The sequence below is a fragment of the Leptopilina boulardi genome, unplaced genomic scaffold (assembly GCF_019393585.1).
Source record: "Leptopilina boulardi isolate dan_hultmark-lab unplaced genomic scaffold, ZJU_Lbou_2.1 LbouV2_362, whole genome shotgun sequence".
Taxonomy (NCBI): Eukaryota; Metazoa; Arthropoda; class Insecta; order Hymenoptera; family Figitidae; genus Leptopilina; species Leptopilina boulardi.
Window position 1 is genome coordinate 2,429,569 of NW_026137932.1, and position 16,167 is coordinate 2,445,735.

At 31.4% G+C, this 16,167-nt stretch overlaps 1 long non-coding RNA gene across 1 annotated transcript; it reads right to left on the minus strand.

The window, feature by feature from the left end:
- Window positions 1-4,976: 4,976 nt before the first annotated feature.
- LOC127286599 (uncharacterized) lies at window positions 4,977-7,307 on the minus strand. Its single transcript, XR_007843765.1, has 3 exons — window positions 6,943-7,307; window positions 5,785-5,950; window positions 4,977-5,123 (listed from the first exon to the last, which is right to left on the minus strand). It is a non-coding gene; the product is annotated as an uncharacterized LOC127286599 (long non-coding RNA).
- Window positions 7,308-16,167: the final 8,860 nt, after the last annotated feature.

Sequence of the window (16,167 nt, forward strand, 5' to 3'; positions counted from 1 at the left end):
TAAAAAACTAACATCACAATCGTAATCAGGGACCTCAAAAACCCTTAGAGAGCACCTTTAGTTATCAAAAAAAATATACTCAATTTGTTTTAAAAGAGGAGAGAAAAAGTATGTCTATTATAACCTCAATTATTCAAAACCAAATAATTTTTAATTAATTTCTATTGTATAGGTTCGAATAAGTTGACTCAAAATCTACTAAGAAAAATGTTTTTTCAAAGAAATACGAGCTGCCACCTTGTGCAGTAATGAATAATAGAGATTTTTTAATGAAACTTTTGACTTCCACGTAAATTTTTAAGGTTATAAAATTATTATTAACGTTTCTGCTTATTTTTCCTGTAATCTGTGTACATCAATCTTTACTCTCCAACAAGATTTATCCTTTTATGTTGTTTCTGCTCAGAGTTCTATACGATTTTGGAACGAAAAAGAGCGAAATCACCCACTGTGAGTCCATTCTAAAATCTCACATATAATTCAAAGTATTTTCCCATTTTAAAAGAATCATTTTCTATTAAAAACAAATTATTTTTTGAATAGAAAAATTTTCAAAATTAAAATTTAAGTTATAAATGAAAAATTACAGTATATATACGAATAGCCTCATAAAAATTGTAAAAAGGATAGAATTTTAAATGACATCGCGTAGTTTACATTTCGAGGTATATAATGATTTAATAAGTAATGAGGGGTTGTGATTGAGCGACCCTCGCCAATTTTAAATCTACGTCAAAGCCATCGATATTACATTCTTACGGTCGTATCACTCTATCTCTTTCTCTCTCTCAAAGTCCAAAAAACAAGTTCCATTAGTTTCATTTAATAGCTCTCGAAACTTTAACAATTTGCATTTGCATTACATTCATCGATAATGGTGGCTATATATAAACAGATATGATTTAAATACTTTCTTCATCTACACAAATCACACACGTTTGTCTTTCTTATAAATTTCAAACGACAAAATTTCTTCTTCGATATTAATGCAAATTTTTGCCGATAAATTATACATACGCATAAATTCACATTTATTTCCATTTGGAAAGTTTTCTCATTTTTTTTTGTCTCAAATAATAAAAAAAAAAAAAATTACGGGTGTAAAATGTAACACTGTAGGGGTAAATTGAACAAAAATTAATCCTATTGTAGAAATAAATTTTGTATTTTTTAATTCTATTTTACGGGGTAAAACGTACACTGTGGGGGGTACATATTGAACAAAAATTGAAAACTAGTATTCTTTTCCATTTTTTGACTTCATCTCATATGATTTTTCCTAGACTAGTTTTAGTGATCTAAAAATAGATTTTTAATGTAAAACAATTTTTTCTAAAAAATCTTGTCAATATATACATGTGAATGAAGGAAGTTTGTGTAACAGTTGCAAAGCGTTTGTTCAATAGGAAAGCGACTAATTGACAAACATTGACGAACAGAGTATATTAACCAAGTGGCTTTGTTTACAAGTTTGACCACTGGTTCAACAGCAGTATGATCATTCCCTACGAGACCTTTCCGATCCATTTCTCCTCAATCTAGTATATGCCTTAGACAAACAATTAGTGACATTTCTAATACTACCCTTTACCAAAGAGGACAAATTACCTCCTTCTATATGGGTCAATATGGTACAAAAATATGTAAGATACTTGGCATTTTTTTATCAAAGACAAACTTACCCCAAACACGCGGGGTAATACCTACACGCCGGGGGTAAAACTGACTGTCAGGGCAAAATTATATTTCTAATACTGTCTTTACCAAACTTAATGTGTCTTTTCAAGTGTTCGTATTACCCCCATACGCGGGGTAATTAGTACACTCCAAAGTAAAATTAACCGGGGAAAGTTTTCACAATAATATGTATTAATTATTTAAAAGTCAAAACATTAATTTAGTTTTGTTTAATATGGACAATATATTTACACTGAACATTCCATGCTGTATTTCAGAGAATATTTTTACAACAGAAGAAATGCAAACGAGATTTGTTTTTTTTTTTTTTTTTAATTTGTAAAGTTTAATTCGCCACGAAAGTGCGTACATAAATTTCGCCCACCATGTGAATGACATTAACACGCATATACGTAGATGAACGAAGATAGTGCGTGGTCACAGCAGCAGAAGCGCGGGGACGAGAAAGAGAGAATATGGCGGTGATTCTTTTGATCGAAAGATAACCGTTCGACGCGACGCGTCCGGAAACCCGAGCAGTTATTCTTTTGTCGTCGTGTGATCAGAAGGCGAACAGAAAACAACCCCCCCCCCATGCCATTGGGGCCCAGCGCACGGTAATTGCCCATCAGTTTCTCAGATTTCGAGCGTAATGAGAGCGCGATACGGCTTATTGGAGTCATTTCGCACGAAAAAAAAAAAAAAAAAAATTGAAAAAATAAGAATCATCCTCATTCACTTAATATTCCTCTGTCCTCGAGTTTAATGGGCCACCCCGTAGTTTCAAGAGTTTTACACCGCGATAGTCAATTCTCTCTTTCTCTTGCTCATCACATTATTGCCAACTGAAATTCTTTTCAAAAAGAATATGGCACTATTTTTAGTATGAAAAGAAATTGCCATTATTAAGTATGGTGCGGTTATATTATTGTATATATTATGGCGAGAATATATATATGAAAATTGTCAGGCAATCAAAGTAATTACCGAGATTTTTAATGTTGGTTGTGAAAATTTCATTTTTAGGATAATGGCAAAAAAATTTTAAGTGGCGAAAATTATAATTATATTTTTCGGTTATATTCGGTAGACCATTTTCTAAATTTTACACAAAAAAAAAATAGGAAGGGCAAATTAAAATATGTTCACCTGAAATAAATAACAATTTTTATAATTTCAAACATTCAAAATAATGTCGTGCTACTTTTGGTAATTAATTTCTAAAACATAGAAGCTGTATTTGAGAAATTAAACATTTTAGGTTGTGTTGCTATACGTTCGTAGAAAAAAAATTGGACTTACCGATCGCGGATTCCTTCGACGAGCATCCTCCTTCCTGTCCTTTAGCCGGAAAAATAAAAAAAGTCAAAATAATAATTAAAAATCACAAAAAATTACATTGCATAAAAATAAATAAAATTCTTCATATATTTTTTTATCTACAATCATTAAAAATTATAAAATAAAAATCTTACCGTGGACACTCTTCGCCCCATGCCCGATCTCCAACCCGAAGCGGCACTCGAGCGGTGATTTCCAAAATGGCACCAAATAAACACTCACTCGCGGTTTTAGAAATTTTGGACACTCCCGACGAACCACGTGTTTACTGTACAACTGAAAACTTACTTATGCGATCGTGGTTTTAAATATTACGAACACTCCTAATAGTAAAAAAAAATTATTTTAATTAAAATTAATTAAATGAAAATTATTTCACTGAAAAGATAAATTAAAAAATTAATATAATACTCGATCGTGGGTTTAAGAAATTCGAGCACTTCTGAAAAATAAAAATTCACTTTTGAAAAAATTGATAAATTAAATAATTTTACTAACACGTGATTTAAAGCCTGACGCGCGAAGGTACTTTTCCAAAATGTATCGATATACCTGACCAACTCAACTGAAGTGATCTCACCCACTCCTAAATAATTGATAGAGGATACAATGAAATTGTAAACACGTAATTGCAAGAAAATTAGGCGCCCTTGGTAATTTCGAATTTTCCACCAATCACATGAAGGCAAAATATCCCCGAAACAGAGAGAACAGATACTTGTCTCACCTTTTCTCTATCACTTTTTTATTTTTTCTACTTAATTTTAATTTAAATATTAAAATATTTATTTATTATAAAAATAAATCGTTTTGTATCAAAATAATTTTCTATTTTTGAATACAATGTATTTATTCCAAGAATAAAATTATAATAATATAAAGATAGAAAATATAAAAAATTTTATCCCCGCCACAATGTATTATTAGCATTATATTATCATAATATAATGATAAAAAATAGACCACGTGTTCACAAATTCGAATCCTCTGTGAGACGATTGTCTTCCACCGAATGGTCAACACGTCGAACTCAAAAAATGTCGAAAATTTTTTTACATCAGTCAATAAAAATTTTCCAAGTCTTCGCTTTTCGACGTATTGACCGTTCGATGAAAAGCAAGCGTCTGTCTGGTCACATTTTTGGAAAAATATCATCGCGCCTCATTTTCGGTATTAAAACCACGAGGTATTGAAATTATTTAACATCATAAATTTATTCATAAGTAAATTTATATTTTTTGGGAGTCCTCGAATTTCAAAAACCAGCGCTCGAGTTATATGAACCATTTAATTTAAGTTTCCTGTGATATAATTTTTATTCAGTTAATATTAATTAACAATAATTATATTACTATCGAGAGTATTAGTAATATTTAAATCAGCGATCGCATAAGTAAGTCTTCAGTTGTAAACTAAACACGTGGTTCGGGAGTGTCCGAAATTTATAAAACCGCGAACGAGTGTTTTTTTCGGTGACAATTTTTGGAAAACACCGTCCGAGTGCCGCTCCAGGATGCAGATCGGGCATGGTCACGATAAGATTTTTATTTCATAATTTATAATGAATGTAGAAAAAAATAAAGAATTTTATGTAAGGAATTCTAACACGTACTTAACCAATTTTTTTATGCCAAGGATTGACAAAATTGTGCCAATAGGTGTCTTCCTCTATTCGTATTTGTCTGTCAATTTTTTTCTACACTTTTAGGTGTAATTTGTGCAAGATATTGCAATAAAATAATCTGCCTAAGAAAAATTGAATTTTTTTGGGAACTTTTTTATGATTTTGGATTTTTGGGTTGGATGACTTTTTGGTGGTAATAAGTGTCTTCCTCTACTCGTATTTGGCTGTCAATTTTTTTCTACACTTTTAGGAGTATTTTGTGCAAGAATATGCTTTAAAATCGTCTGCCTAAAAAAAATTGAATTTTTTTGGGAACTTTTTTATGATTCTGGATTTTTGGGTTGGATGACTTTTTGGTGGTAATAGGTGTCTTCCTCTACTCGTATTTGGCTGTCAATTTTTTTCTACCCTTTTAGGAGTATTTTGTGCAAGAATATGCATTAAAATCGTCTGCCTAAGAAAAATTGAATTTTTTTGGGAACTTTTTTATGATTTTGGATTTTTGGGTTGGATGACTTTTTGGTGGTAATAGGAGTCTTCCTCTACTCGTATTTGGCTGTCAATTTTTTTCTACACTTTTAGGAGTATTTTGTGCAAGAATATGCATTAAAATCGTCTGCCTAAGAAAAATTAATTTTTTTAGGACCTTTTTTATGATTTTGGATTTTTGGGTTGGATGACTTTTTGGTGCCAATAGGTGTCTTCCTCTACTCGTATTTGGCTGTCAATTTTTTTCTACACTTTTAGGAGTATTTTGTGCAAGAATATGCATTAAAATCGTCTGCCTAAGAAAAATTAATTTTTTTAGGACCTTTTTTATGATTTTGGATTTTTGGGTTGGATGACTTTTTGGTGCCAATAGGTGTCTTCCTCTACTCGTATTTGGCTGTCAATTTTTTTCTACACTTTTAAGAGTATTTTGTGCAAGAATATGCATTAAAATCGTCTGCCTAAGAAAAATTGAATTTTTTTGGGAACTTTTTTATGATTTTGGATTTTTGGGTTGGATGACTTTTTGGTGGTAATAGGTGTCTTCCTCTACTCGTATTTGGCTGTCAATTTTTTTCTACACTTTTAGGAGTATTTTGTGCAAGAATATGCATTAAAATCGTCTGCCTAAGAAAAATTAATTTTTTTAGGACCTTTTTTATGATTTTGGATTTTTGGGTTGGATGACTTTTTGGTGGTAATAGGTGTCTTCCTCTACTCGTATTTGGCTGTCAATTTTTTTCTACCCTTTTAGGAGTATTTTGTGCAAGAATATGCATTAAAATCGTCTGCCTAAGAAAAATTGAATTTTTTTGGGAACTTTTTTATGATTTTGGATTTTTGGGTTGGATGACTTTTTGGTGGTAATAGGAGTCTTCCTCTACTCGTATTTGGCTGTCAATTTTTTTCTACACTTTTAGGAGTATTTTGTGCAAGAATATGCATTAAAATCGTCTGCCTAAGAAAAATTAATTTTTTTAGGACCTTTTTTATGATTTTGGATTTTTGGGTTGGATGACTTTTTGGTGCCAATAGGTGTCTTCCTCTACTCGTATTTGGCTGTCAATTTTTTTCTACACTTTTAGGAGTATTTTGTGCAAGAATATGCATTAAAATCGTCTGCCTAAGAAAAATTAATTTTTTTAGGACCTTTTTTATGATTTTGGATTTTTGGGTTGGATGACTTTTTGGTGCCAATAGGTGTCTTCCTCTACTCGTATTTGGCTGTCAATTTTTTTCTACACTTTTAAGAGTATTTTGTGCAAGAATATGCATTAAAATCGTCTGCCTAAGAAAAATTGAATTTTTTTGGGAACTTTTTTATGATTTTGGATTTTTGGGTTGGATGACTTTTTGGTGGTAATAGGTGTCTTCCTCTACTCGTATTTGGCTGTCAATTTTTTTCTACACTTTTAGGAGTATTTTGTGCAAGAATATGCATTAAAATCGTCTGCCTAAGAAAAATTAATTTTTTTAGGACCTTTTTTATGATTTTGGATTTTTGGGTTGGATGACTTTTTGGTGGTAATAGGTGTCTTCCTCTACTCGTATTTGGCTGTCAATTTTTTTCTACACTTTTAGGAGTATTTTGTGCAAGAATATGCATTAAAATCGTCTGCCTAAGAAAAATTAAATTTTTTTGGGAACTTTTTTATGATTTTAGATTTTTGGGTTGGATGACTTTTTGGTGGTAATAGGTGTCTTCCTCTACTCGTATTTGTCTGTCAATTTTTTTCTACACTTTTAGGAGTATTTTGTGCAAGAATATGCATTAAAATCGTCTGCCTAAGAAAAATTAATTTTTTTAGGACCTTTTTTATGATTTTGGATTTTTGGGTTGGATGACTTTTTGGTGGTAATAGGTGTCTTCCTCTACTCGTATTTGGCTGTCAATTTTTTTCTACACTTTTAGGAGTATTTTGTGCAAGAATATGCATTAAAATCGTCTGCCTAAGAAAAATTGAATTTTTTTGGGAACTTTTTTATGATTTTGGATTTTTGGGTTGGATGACTTTTTGGTGGTAATAGGAGTCTTCCTCTACTCGTATTTGGCTGTCAATTTTTTTCTACACTTTTAGGAGTATTTTGTGCAAGAATATGCATTAAAATCGTCTGCCTAAGAAAAATTGAATTTTTTGGGAACTTTTTTATGATTTTGGATTTTTGGGTTGGATGACTTTTTGGTGGTAATAGGTGTCTTCCTCTACTGGCATTTGGCTGTCAATTTTTTTCTACTTTTTTAGGAGTATTTTGTGCAAGAATATGCATTAAAATCGTCTGCCTAAGAAAAATTGAATTTTTTTGGGAACTTTTTTATGATTTTGGATTTTTGGGTTGGATGACTTTTTGGTGGTAATAGGTGTCTTCCTCTACTCGTATTTGGCTGTCAATTTTTTTGTACTTTTTTAGGAGTATTTTGTGCAAGAATATGCATTAAAATCGTCTTCCTAAGAAAAATTGAATTTTTTTGGGAACTTTTTTATGATTTTGGATTTTTGGGTTGGATGACTTTTTGGTGGTAATAGGTGTCTTCCTCTACTCGTATTTGGCTGTCAATTTTTTTCTACTTTTTTAGGAGTATTTTGTGCAAGAATATGCATTAAAATCGTCTGCCTAAGAAAAATTGAATTTTTTTGGGAACTTTTTTATGATTTTGGATTTTTGGGTTGGATGACTTTTTGGTGGTAATAGGTGTCTTCCTCTACTCGTATTTGGCTGTCAATTTTTTTCTACTTTTTTAGGAGTATTTTGTGCAAGAATATGCATTAAAATCGTCTGCCTAAGAAAAATTGAATTTTTTTGGGAACTTTTTTATGATTTTGGATTTTTGGGTTGTTTGACTTTTTGGTGCCAATAGGTGTCTTCCTCTACTCGTATTTGGCTGTCAATTTTTTTCTACACTTTTAGGAGTATTTTGTGCAAGAATATGCATTAAAATCGTCTGCCTAAGAAAAATTGAATTTTTTTTGGGAACTTTTTTATGATTCTGGATTTTTGGGTTGGATGACTTTTTGGTGCCAATAGGTGTCTTCCTCTACTCGTATTTGGCTGTCAATTTTTTCCTACACTTTTAGGAGTATTTTGTGCAAGAATATGCATTAAAATCGTCTGCCTAAGAAAAATTGAATTTTTTTGGGAACTTTTTTATGATTTTGGATTTTTGGGTTGTTTGACTTTTTGGTGCCAATAGGTGTCTTCCTCTACTCGTATTTGGCTGTCAATTTTTTTCTACACTTTTAGGAGTATTTTGTGCAAGAATATGCATTAAAATCGTCTGCCTAAGAAAAATTGAATTTTTTGGGAACTTTTTTGTGATTTTGGATTTTTGGGTTGGATGACTTTTTGGTGGTAATAGGTGTCTTCCTCTACTCGTATTTGGCTGTTAATTTTTTTCTACACTTTTAGGAGTATTTTGTGGAAGAATATGCTTTAAAATCGTCTGCCTAAGAAAAATTAATTTTTTTTAGAACCTTTTTTATGATTTTGGATTTTTGGGTTGTTTGACTTTTTGGTGCCAATAGGTGTCTTCCTCTACTCGTATTTGGCTGTCAATTTTTTTCTACACTTTTAGGAGTATTTTGTGCAAGAATATGCATTAAAATCGTCTGCCTAAGAAAAATTGAATTTTTTTTGGGAACTTTTTTATGATTCTGGATTTTTGGGTTGGATGACTTTTTGGTGCCAATAGGTGTCTTCCTCTACTCGTATTTGGCTGTCAATTTTTTCCTACACTTTTAGGAGTATTTTGTGCAAGAATATGCATTAAAATCGTCTGCCTAAGAAAAATTGAATTTTTTTGGGAACTTTTTTATGATTTTGGATTTTTGGGTTGTTTGACTTTTTGGTGCCAATAGGTGTCTTCCTCTACTCGTATTTGGCTGTCAATTTTTTTCTACACTTTTAGGAGTATTTTGTGCAAGAATATGCATTAAAATCGTCTGCCTAAGAAAAATTGAATTTTTTGGGAACTTTTTTGTGATTTTGGATTTTTGGGTTGGATGACTTTTTGGTGGTAATAGGTGTCTTCCTCTACTCGTATTTGGCTGTTAATTTTTTTCTACACTTTTAGGAGTATTTTGTGGAAGAATATGCTTTAAAATCGTCTGCCTAAGAAAAATTAATTTTTTTTAGAACCTTTTTTATGATTTTGGATTTTTGGGTTGGATGACTTTTTGGTGGTAATAGGTGTCTTCCTCTACTCGTATTTGGCTGTCAATTTTTTTCTACTTTTTTAGGAGTATTTTGTGCAAGAATATGCATTAAAATCGTCTGCCTAAGAAAAATTGAATTTTTTTGGGAACTTTTTTATGATTTTGGATTTTTGGGTTGGATGACTTTTTGGTGGTAATAGGTGTCTTCCTCTACTCGTATTTGGCTGTCAATTTTTTTGTACTTTTTTAGGAGTATTTTGTGCAAGAATATGCATTAAAATCGTCTTCCTAAGAAAAATTGAATTTTTTTGGGAACTTTTTTATGATTTTGGATTTTTGGGTTGGATGACTTTTTGGTGGTAATATGTGTCTTCCTCTACTCGTATTTGGCTGTCAATTTTTTTCTACACTTTTAGGAGTATTTTGTGCAAGAATATGCATTAAAATCGTCTGCCTAAGAAAAATTAATTTTTTTAGGACCTTTTTTATGATTTTGGATTTTTGGGTTGGATGACTTTTTGGTGGTAATAGGTGTCTTCCTCTACTCGTATTTGGCTGTCAATTTTTTTCTACCCTTTTAGGAGTATTTTGTGCAAGAATATGCATTAAAATCGTCTGCCTAAGAAAAATTGAATTTTTTTGGGAACTTTTTTATGATTTTGGATTTTTGGGTTGGATGACTTTTTGGTGGTAATAGGAGTCTTCCTCTACTCGTATTTGGCTGTCAATTTTTTTCTACACTTTTAGGAGTATTTTGTGCAAGAATATGCATTAAAATCGTCTGCCTAAGAAAAATTGAATTTTTTGGGAACTTTTTTATGATTTTGGATTTTTGGGTTGGATGACTTTTTGGTGGTAATAGGTGTCTTCCTCTACTCGTATTTGGCTGTCAATTTTTTCTACTTTTTTAGGAGTATTTTGTGGAAGAATATGCTTTAAGATCGTCTGCCTAAGAAAAATTGAATTTTTTTGGGTACTTTTTTATGATTTTGGATTTTTGGGTTGTATGACTTTTTGGTGGTAATAGGTGTCTTCCTCTACTCGTATTTGGCTGTCAATTTTTTTCTACACTTTTAGGAGTATTTTGTGCAAGAATATGCATTAAAATCGTCTGCCTAAGAAAAATTGAATTTTTTTGGGAACTTTTTTGTGATTTTGGATTTTTGGGTTGGATGACTTTTTGGTGGTAATAGGTGTCTTCCTCTACTGGCATTTGGCTGTCAATTTTTTTCTACTTTTTTAGGAGTATTTTGTGCAAGAATATGCTTTAAAATCGTCTGCCTAAGATAAATTGAATTTTTTTGGGAACTTTTTTGTGATTTTGGATTTTTGGGTTGGATGACTTTTTGGTGGTAATAGGTGTCTTCCTCTACTCGTATTTGGCAGTTAATTTTTTTCTACACTTTTAGGAGTATTTTGTGGAAGAATATGCTTTAAAATCGTCTGCCTAAGAAAAATTAATTTTTTTTAGGACCTTTTTTATGATTTTGGATTTTTGGGTTGGATGACTTTTTGGTGGTAATAGGTGTCTTCCTCTACTCGTATTTGGCTGTCAATTTTTTTCTACTTTTTTAGGAGTATTTTGTGGAAGAATATGCTTTAAAATCGTCTGCCTAAGAAAAATTGAATTTTTTTGGGTACTTTTTTATGATTTTGGATTTTTGGGTTGTATGACTTTTTGGTGGTAATAGGTGTCTTCCTCTACTCGTATTTGGCTGTCAATTTTTTTCTACACTTTTAGGAGTATTTTGTGCAAGAATATGCATTAAAATCGTCTGCCTAAGAAAAATTGAATTTTTTGGGAACTTTTTTATGATTTTGGATTTTTGGGTTGGATGACTTTTTGGTGGTAATAGGTGTCTTCCTCTACTGGCATTTGGCTGTCAATTTTTTTCTACTTTTTTAGGAGTATTTTGTGCAAGAATATGCTTTAAAATCGTCTGCCTAAGATAAATTGAATTTTTTTGGGAACTTTTTTGTGATTTTGGATTTTTGGGTTGGATGACTTTTTGGTGGTAATAGGTGTCTTCCTCTACTCGTATTTGGCAGTTAATTTTTTTCTACACTTTTAGGAGTATTTTGTGGAAGAATATGCTTTAAAATCGTCTGCCTAAGAAAAATTAATTTTTTTTAGGACCTTTTTTATGATTTTGGATTTTTGGGTTGGATGACTTTTTGGTGGTAATAGGTGTCTTCCTCTACTCGTATTTGGCTGTCAATTTTTTTCTACTTTTTTAGGAGTATTTTGTGGAAGAATATGCTTTAAAATCGTCTGCCTAAGAAAAATTGAATTTTTTTGGGTACTTTTTTATGATTTTGGATTTTTGGGTTGTATGACTTTTTGGTGGTAATAGGTGTCTTCCTCTACTCGTATTTGGCTGTCAATTTTTTTCTACACTTTTAGGAGTATTTTGTGCAAGAATATGCATTAAAATCGTCTGCCTAAGAAAAATTGAATTTTTTGGGAACTTTTTTATGATTTTGGATTTTTGGGTTGGATGACTTTTTGGTGGTAATAGGTGTCTTCCTCTACTGGCATTTGGCTGTCAATTTTTTTCTTCTTTTTTAGGAGTATTTTGTGCAAGAATATGCTTTAAAATCGTCTGCCTAAGATAAATTGAATTTTTTTGGGAACTTTTTTGTGATTTTGGATTTTTGGGTTGGATGACTTTTTGGTGGTAATAGGTGTCTTCCTCTACTCGTATTTGGCAGTTAATTTTTTTCTACACTTTTAGGAGTATTTTGTGGAAGAATATGCTTTAAAATCGTCTGCCTAAGATAAATTAATTTTTTTAGGACCTTTTTTATGATTTTGGATTTTTGGGTTGGATGACTTTTTGGTGGTAATAGGTGTCTTCCTCTACTCGTATTTGGCTGTCAATTTTTTTCTACCCTTTTAGGAGTATTTTGTGCAAGAATATGCATTAAAATCGTCTGCCTAAGAAAAATTGAATTTTTTTGGGAACTTTTTTATGATTTTGGATTTTTGGGTTGGATGACTTTTTGGTGGTAATAGGAGTCTTCCTCTACTCGTATTTGGCTGTCAATTTTTTTCTACACTTTTAGGAGTATTTTGTGCAAGAATATGCATTAAAATCGTCTGCCTAAGAAAAATTGAATTTTTTGGGAACTTTTTTATGATTTTGGATTTTTGGGTTGGATGACTTTTTGGTGGTAATAGGTGTCTTCCTCTACTGGCATTTGGCTGTCAATTTTTTTCTACTTTTTTAGGAGTATTTTGTGCAAGAATATGCTTTAAAATCGTCTGCCTAAGATAAATTGAATTTTTTTGGGAACTTTTTTGTGATTTTGGATTTTTGGGTTGGATGACTTTTTGGTGGTAATAGGTGTCTTCCTCTACTCGTATTTGGCAGTTAATTTTTTTCTACACTTTTAGGAGTATTTTGTGGAAGAATATGCTTTAAAATCGTCTGCCTAAGAAAAATTAATTTTTTTTAGGACCTTTTTTATGATTTTGGATTTTTGGGTTGGATGACTTTTTGGTGGTAATAGGTGTCTTCCTCTACTCGTATTTGGCTGTCAATTTTTTTCTACTTTTTTAGGAGTATTTTGTGGAAGAATATGCTTTAAAATCGTCTGCCTAAGAAAAATTGAATTTTTTTGGGTACTTTTTTATGATTTTGGATTTTTGGGTTGTATGACTTTTTAATGGTAATAGGTGTCTTCCTCTACTCGTATTTGGCTGTCAATTTTTTTCTACTTTTTTAGGAGTATTTTGTGGAAGAATATGCTTTAAAATCGTCTGCCTAAGAAAAATTGAATTTTTTTGGGTACTTTTTTATGATTTTGGATTTTTGGGTTGTATGACTTTTTGGTGGTAATAGGTGTCTTCCTCTACTCGTATTTGGCTGTCAATTTTTTTCTACACTTTTAGGAGTATTTTGTGCAAGAATATGCATTAAAATCGTCTGCCTAAGAAAAATTGAATTTTTTTGGGTACTTTTTTATGATTTTGGATTTTTGGGTTGGATGACTTTTTGGTGATAATAGGTGTCTTCCTCTACTCGTATTTGGCTGTCAATTTTTTTCTACTTTTTTAGGAGTATTTTGTGGAAGAATATGCTTTAAAATCGTCTGCCTAAGAAAAATTGAATTTTTTTGGGTACTTTTTTATGATTTTGGATTTTTGGGTTGTATGACTTTTTGGTGGTAATAGGTGTCTTCCTCTACTCGTATTTGGCTCTCAATTTTTTTCTACATTTTTAGGAGTATTTTGTGCAAGAATATGCATTAAAATCGTCTGCCTAAGAAAAATTGAATTTTTTTGGGAACTTTTTTATGATTTTGGATTTTTGGGTTGGATGACTTTTTGGTGGTAATAGGAGTCTTCCTCTACTCGTATTTGGCTGTCAATTTTTTTCTACACTTTTAGGAGTATTTTGTGCAAGAATATGCATTAAAATCGTCTGCCTAAGAAAAATTGAATTTTTTGGGAACTTTTTTATGATTTTGGATTTTTGGGTTGGATGACTTTTTGGTGGTAATAGGTGTCTTCCTCTACTGGCATTTGGCTGTCAATTTTTTTCTACTTTTTTAGGAGTATTTTGTGCAAGAATATGCTTTAAAATCGTCTGCCTAAGATAAATTGAATTTTTTTGGGAACTTTTTTGTGATTTTGGATTTTTGGGTTGGATGACTTTTTGGTGGTAATAGGTGTCTTCCTCTACTCGTATTTGGCTGTTAATTTTTTTCTACACTTTTAGGAGTATTTTGTGGAAGAATATGCTTTAAAATCGTCTGCCTAAGAAAAATTAACTTTTTTTAGGACCTTTTTTATGATTTTGGATTTTTGGGTTGGATGACTTTTTGGTGGTAATAGGTGTCTTTCTCTACTCGTATTTGGCTGTCAATTTTTTTCTACTTTTTTAGGAGTATTTTGTGGAAGAATATGCTTTAAAATCGTCTGCCAATGAAAAATTAATTTTTTTTAGGACCTTTTTTATGATTTTGGATTTTTGGGTTGGATGACTTTTTGGTGGTAATAGGTGTCTTCCTCTACTCGTATTTGGCTGTCAATTTTTTCCTACACTTTTAGGAGTATTTTGTGCAAGAATATGCATTAAAATCGTCTGCCTAAGAAAAATTGAATTTTTTTGGGAACTTTTTTATGATATTGGATTTTTGGGTTGTTTGACTTTTTGGTGCCAATAGGTGTCTTCCTCTACTCGTATTTGGCTGTCAATTTTTTTCTACACTTTTAGGAGTATTTTGTGCAAGAATATGCATTAAAATCGTCTGCCAAAGAAAAATTGAATTTTTTTGGGAACTTTTTTATGATTCTGGATTTTTGGGTTGGATGACTTTTTGGTGGTAATAGGTGTCTTCCTCTACTCGTATTTGGCTGTCAATTTTTTTCTACACTTTTAGGAGTATTTTGTGCAAGAATATGCTTTAAAATCGTCTGCCTAAGAAAAATTGAAGTTTTTTGGGAACTTTTTTATGATTTTGGATTTTTGGGTTGGATGACTTTTTGGTGGTAATAGGTGTCTTCCTCTACTCGTATTTGGCTGTCAATTTTTTTCTACACTTTTAGGAGTATTTTGTGCAAGAATATGCATTAAAATCGTCTGCCTAAGAAAAATTGAATTTTTTTGGGAACTTTTTTGTGATTTTGGATTTTTGGGTTGGATGACTTTTTGGTGGTAATAGGTGTCTTCCTCTACTCGTATTTGGCTGTTAATTTTTTTCTACACTTTTAGGAGTATTTTGTGGAAGAATATGCTTTAAAATCGTCTGCCAATGAAAAATTAATTTTTTTTAGGACCTTTTTTATGATTTTGGATTTTTGGGTTGGATGACTTTTTGGTGGTAATAGGTGTCTTCCTCTACTCGTATTTGGCTGTCAATTTTTTCCTACACTTTTAGGAGTATTTTGTGCAAGAATATGCATTAAAATCGTCTGCCTAAGAAAAATTGAATTTTTTTGGGAACTTTTTTATGATTTTGGATTTTTGGGTTGTTTGACTTTTTGGTGCCAATAGGTGTCTTCCTCTACTCGTATTTGGCTGTCAATTTTTTTCTACACTTTTAGGAGTATTTTGTGCAAGAATATGCATTAAAATCGTCTGCCTAAGAAAAATTGAATTTTTTGGGAACTTTTTTGTGATTTTGGATTTTTGGGTTGGATGACTTTTTGGTGGTAATAGGTGTCTTCCTCTACTCGTATTTGGCTGTTAATTTTTTTCTACACTTTTAGGAGTATTTTGTGGAAGAATATGCTTTAAAATCGTCTGCCTAAGAAAAATTAATTTTTTTTAGAACCTTTTTTATGATTTTGGATTTTTGGGTTGGATGACTTTTTGGTGGTAATAGGTGTCTTCCTCTACTCGTATTTGGCTGTCAATTTTTTTCTACTTTTTTAGGAGTATTTTGTGCAAGAATATGCATTAAAATCGTCTGCCTAAGAAAAATTGAATTTTTTTGGGTACTTTTTTATGATTTTGGATTTTTGGGTTGTATGACTTTTTGGTGGTAATAGGTGTCTTCCTCTACTCGCATTTGGCTGTCAATTTTTTTCTACTTTTTTAGGAGTATTTTGTGCAAGAATATGCTTTAAAATCGTCTGCCTAAGATAAATTGAATTTTTTTGGGAACTTTTTTGTGATTTTGGATTTTTGGGTTGGATGACTTTTTGGTGGTAATAGGTGTCTTCCTCTACTCGTATTTGGCAGTTAATTTTTTTCTACACTTTTAGGAGTATTTTGTGGAAGAATATGCTTTAAAATCGTCTGCCTAAGAAAAATTGAATTTTTTTGGGTACTTTTTTATGATTTTGGATTTTTGGGTTGTATGACTTTTTGGTGGTAATAGGTGTCTTCCTCTACTCGTATTTGGCTGTCAATTTTTTTCTACACTTTTAGGAGT